The sequence below is a fragment of the Centruroides vittatus genome, unplaced genomic scaffold, assembly GCF_030686945.1.
Source record: "Centruroides vittatus isolate TY-2023 unplaced genomic scaffold, ASM3068694v2 contig_474, whole genome shotgun sequence".
Classification (NCBI taxonomy): Eukaryota; Metazoa; Arthropoda; class Arachnida; order Scorpiones; family Buthidae; genus Centruroides; species Centruroides vittatus.
In genome coordinates, this window is record NW_027122266.1 from 2,535,293 (window position 1) to 2,541,405 (window position 6,113).

The window sequence follows — 6,113 nt, forward strand, 5'->3', positions numbered from 1 at the left end:
TTATGATTTACATTTATTATATAAAAAAATAAAGCGATAATTAAAAAATCAATTTATTATAGATAATTTAACAAATATAAATTATTATTAAAAAATGGGGGTCACAAAAAAATTATGAAATATTTGGTGGGACGCAAGTATAAAAAGATTAAGAACCACTGTTTTAAACAATAATTAGTCTATCTACACGTATATTTATTTGTTTACATAAATTTGATACGGATGTTGAATTGCAAGTGAATTATAACAAAATAGTTTTCCATCCAGGTTAGTATGTCATTGATGTAAATATTGTAAAGAGAAGACTTCAGACAGAACCTTGTGGGATTCCTGTTTATAACGGAAATAAATTTCAACGATTGTTATTTAATTGTACAGTTTATATTTTATTCTTTAAGTAATTTTCAAATTAGTTTAGCATAAATCCACGAATAACAGAATTTTCCAATTTAATAAGTAATATTTTATGATCTACTGCATCAAAAGCCTTTGAAATACCTAAAGAGACTGCCAACAACTTGACTTTTATCCGCTTGTTTAGTTAAATATGTATGATAATCGATTTATGCATCCAGTGTTGTTGTTTTTCTCTGAAACCATGTTAACTAGGTGACAACAAATTATTTTTGTTGTAAAATGACATTAATTTACTATACAAAATTTTTTAAAGTGCCAGATTTTTCAATAGACTTTATATTAATGTAGTCATTATCATATGCATTAGTTTTAGTTTTAAAAAGCTAAGTGTAAACATTAAATTTACTTTTTTATAAATACAAAGAAATTAGAATTAGCAATATCTGGCATATTGTGCTATGTAAGGTAGTTTCATCAATAAAAGGAGGTTTAAATCAATTATAATTACTATAAAATTCAACCAAAACGTATGCTATCTGATTTTATTCTGTAAGTTGTCTAGTATTTAATACAATTTTAGTTATCTCTGTATCATGTTTTTATTGTTAGCAATGTTTACTGAAAAAATAATTCTTTCCAAAAAAGACTACTCGCAACATTTGCAAATCTATGACTGTAATAATGTCTTTCATCATTAATTATACATGATCTTATTTCAGTTGTTATATTTTTGTTTTTACCCTCACTACCAATTCAGGCTAATTTCTGTTTAATCTCAAATCCCTAAATAACTTCTTTCCCTAATAATCCCTTATTTAGCGAAGAGATTTCACGAATAAATGTATGCTTTGAAAAATATTGAAGAAAACTTGGCATATGTTGTCACAAGATTGCAAGAATCGATTCAGAAATTTCATGAATAAAGAAGGATTGGACAGGAATAAATCAGAGAAACCATTTCTGTAATGATCGAACAAACTTCGTTATACGGTAGAGCATCGATTATCCGACTTAATTGGGGACGGGTTGTTCGGATAACTGAAAAGTCGGATAACTGAAAAGTATGAAAAAATACATTATTAGTATAGTATTAGGCCTGGTTTAAATACTAGCCTCCCTTTCATGGTCGAGCCAGTGCTGCCAGCTAAAACATGCAAAAATTTAACAATAATAATATTAAAGTAGCCAAGACAACCGAATATTGTAGCGCCACATCACTAGCGGACATTTGAATTTGCCGACTAGAACGCGGTCGGTTAACCGATAAGTCGGTTAATTGGGGGTCGGATAATCGATGCTCTACTGTATTATCAAGTGTTTTCACGAAGCAAGCAACATTATGCAGAATAATGTATTTGTGTACTTGTTGACTTATTTAGACAGAAGAGATGATATTATTTCAGAGGGATGGAATTTTACTAATCAAAAATACTGGAAAGATAGCCTTCAAATCGTCGTGCTTTTCAGGAAGAAAGGAAAAAAATAATTCTGAATTGTAAGAAACTTTTAACGCATGATAATTCATAATTCTTCTAAGGAGCTAAACCTGCTAAGAGAGATATTTTTTTTCCTTTATTTAAAAGACAAACTCTAACTCGGACAGCGATGTTATCGGATGAATCTTTATTCTGGCACATTATTAACAAATTTTTAATTTTATTAGAGGAATTGTACCTTTAAATCCTTTCATCTATATGTAACAGAATCTTGTGATGATAAATCCATTACAACACAGAAATGTGAAAAGTGTTCAAATACGGCAAACTGATGGAAAAAAAAAAGCAGACAATTGCTTTTGCTCCATTTTCCTGGCATTCGAACAGGAGGGTATGACACTAGTTCAAACTTATTATAAAAAATTGTGTGGCATTCATTATATGTTATCAAATGTTATTAAAAATAAGTTTTATGTTATTAATTATTATAAAAACACAAAAAGACGTACTTTTTGAAGGTAGAGATGAGTTTTTAAAAATATTGTAAATAAATAATAAGTAAATAATAAAAAGTAAAATTTTCATTAAGTCCGACCTCACTCGAGATAACATATGAATTCCCTCTACTCACTTTCTCGTATTCAGTACTTCAAAATTTAATAGCATCAATGCTCTTTAAAATATAATATTTAGATTTACTTTACATAAAAATTGCACATAAATAGGCATCGAATAAAATTAGCTAGTTTCGAATAATATTATAACTTAAATAAAAGATAAATTATGTGTTACTTTCATACCAATTTTTTTTTCTGTTTCGTATGTCTTCTATAGCCACTGCGTTATCCTCTAATTCCAGTTGTCGTTGTTTTAATCTACAAATCTGACAACGAACTTTAACAATCGATAAATATATTCAGGTTATACAGCGGTACAGTACACAGCTGTTATTTTGCAGAGAATTTATTATAAACTACTTCATTTATAAAATTGGCGTTGTTTAAAAAAGTTGAAATATTTAAAATAATTATTTTAAATATTTATTAAATATAGTAATTTGAAGATTTTTTATTGCTAAATTATTATATAATTCTGTTCTCACTATAATTAACGAAAGAGTGTTGACAATTTATCTTTATTCCTAATTAAAATTATACAATAAATTTAATATAACTTTTTGTCGTGTAGATATGATAAATGAGACACTGATGAAATCGAAAACTCCCATCAATAAACATATTTGGGTAGTCGCTGAATACTCAATAAATATTTAAACGGATAGCTCTGAACGGAGTTCAACATATACAGGACAGAATATTCTTTAAAATTTCTGGGATTTTTCGACCAATGGATTCGATCCCGGTCTTCCAGAGCGGTTTACTAATGCAGTAATATCTCGGTCATACTACCAGACAACTGGCTACGCGGCATTGTTATCATTTAATCGATGTCCCATCCGAATTTCGGTAATTTATTTGATCGCAATATTTACGTAAAACTCAATGATGCGTGGCTATTTTTAAAATCATACTAAATTTTTTTACCTATTTCCAATGTTACTCTTAAATGTAATTATTGTTTCTTGAAATATATTATTACAAATTATTTCCTTACAGATTGCTCTATTTTTTTCCATTATTTGATAGAAATAATATAATTAAGTTATAATTATTCGTATTTGACTTTTATAATATTTTCTATTATTTTTAGTAATAATAAAAAATTTAACTATTATAAGGCATGTATTATGAATTGTTCTGAAGGCCTCAGTTGCGAATAATTGTTCATAGAGTCGTAATTTTTATTTCAAGTGAGAATTAGAATTGTTTTTTTTTCTTTTGGAATTTTTATCAGTTTTTTTTTTAAATTTAATTCTTCTCTTTAACCAAATGACACCAATTAATCCTATTTCGTTATTTTGCCTTAAATGTTAAATTACCTCAAATACACTAATTTTCCCACAAACTGGTGGCGAAAACCGATTCCTGAGATTTTATATGATTGTGAAACAACTGCCAACGTGTAAAACTTGCGATTGCAATGCAAAAATGCATCTGCCTGTTTCGAAATTACTACTGCATTGATAGAAAAGGTTTGCATTAATAACGAGATCTGTCTGGTCTTTTCACAATGTTTGTTTTAATTTATTTTTGCAATGTTTTCTCTTAATAGCTGCACTCTGCTCCAAGTTTTGAAATTTTTGTCTTATTTTACTAAACTGATTCTTTGAATTTAAGTTTGTCCTATTTCTCTATGTTATTATTGTAAAGTCTGCCGACTGTGTGCGATTGTTGAGACGGTTGAGAGATCATGACAATCGTGCGTGGGCATGGAATTGTGGAATCAACTTTGAATACAGCAATTTTATTAACACTCCAATATAATATCACCAATTTATAGAGCAATAAATAGATAAATTTTAAAAAATAATCAAACTTTAATTAGTTTTTGATTCTATTTTAACTGATTGTGAAATGTGTTCCCGGTTGGTCTGTAAATGTTATGGTCGACCTAATTTAGGGTAAACGAAAGAGAAAACACAGTCAACTGGAGACAGAAATTATAATTAAAACATTTGTGTAATATTTATTTCATAAATAATCACGATGTGCTTGTAATTTAATGTTAGTGATATATTAATAAAGTGGCGAATTTGAATTTATTAACATTAATTTACTGAAAATTAATTAATTTTTATTACGTCAATAAAAATATTAATAAAAGGGCAATTCAACTTCTATCCATAATTTCAGTGACGGTAATAGTACTGTATATGATACATTGTCCAATTTACGTTTTTTTCTTTCATACTTCCCCTCCACACATATTTCGCCCACCGTTTTGATAATAATGATATAACTGCAGAATAGAAGTATGATATTTTGATTGTTGTCGGTGTAACCCTGGCGAAACGGATTTGATTAGGAAATTCTGGATCACCCGACTTGCAATACGAATCTGTCATTCGATTATCACCTGTTGGCCCTTTAAGGAAGACAGAAGCCTGGGCAGGCGAGCCACTTTATGAAGAACTCTCTACAGCCAGAGAGTTCGTCGATACTAGTCAAAATACTTAGTCTCTGCAAGCATACCATCGTTGGCACAACGATAGGCAAAGTGTTAGTACATGGAGGATAGAGTAGAGTATTATGGAACCCCAACTACATTATAGTGAATTATGAACAAGGTATCATAATTACACCCACATTTTTGTGCGAAAAGTACTGGTAACTATTAAACTAAATGTTTCTAATTGGATTTTTCGCTAGTGTAACTATAAGTATGGTTTTTGAAGGCTTTTGTACAAAAAGTCAGAAAGTAGTCTTAGGGAAAACCGTATGGTAATATGGAACCTTATTATATGTTTTCAAAAAATGCTTTAATGTATCCAAAAACAAATAGGAAAGTACAAAGAATGTTAAATAATTACAAAATCCTGTACCCCAATTACCCCAATGTATTTTATCGAAAAAATGCTTTTATAATAGAAAAATATGACCTCCATCAACAATATACATTCCAGCAGCTCTTTTTTGATATTCTCAGGAAGAATTGGCTTTCTACCTAGTTTCTTTTTTACAAATTGCTCCGAAGGAATGTCTGTTTGTAAAGAGAGAGTTCGGGGGAGTCGGGTTCCCAGAGGTGTTGGGCTCCATATTAAAAGCATTAATGGGGTCCATATTTCACACATTTCCGTCTTGGGTTAACTTACATCTGTCAAGACTAAACTTTAAAAAACGTGAACATCACACAGATTAATATGTACCCCTAAGTCTCTAGAACGGAATACATGCATCAGTGAACCTACAACTACACGATTTATATTTTAGAAATAATTAAATTCACTTACCATTCAAAAGTTTCGAATTTTGAAAAACACAAATATGCTGATTCATACGGACAACCGTTTTTAACTGAAGTGAAACGGGTTTCCCCTTGCTATGGATGTCTGCCTAGTGCAGTACAGCCACAATTTGCTACGTTTCGAATCTATTATCAGTCTGAAATGGAGGGGTTCCATAAGACCACCTTTTCCTCTACTAAAAGGAAGAAAATGTAAATTGGAACTATGTAACAAACATAGTTCCATTGCCATAACTGAAATTTTGCATAGCAGTTTGTTGAACCGCCCTTGCACAATAAAAATTGCAATTTGTTATACTGTATATTTATAATATAGTGAAACAAACTAAAATAAATTAAAATTTACAATACCATGACTTTTTATAGTAAAAATATTTGAAATTTAACAATGTTTTCTGAAGTATTATTTATAAGAAAACGCAATTGTACAGGCAAATTAAAAATATTAATAAAATG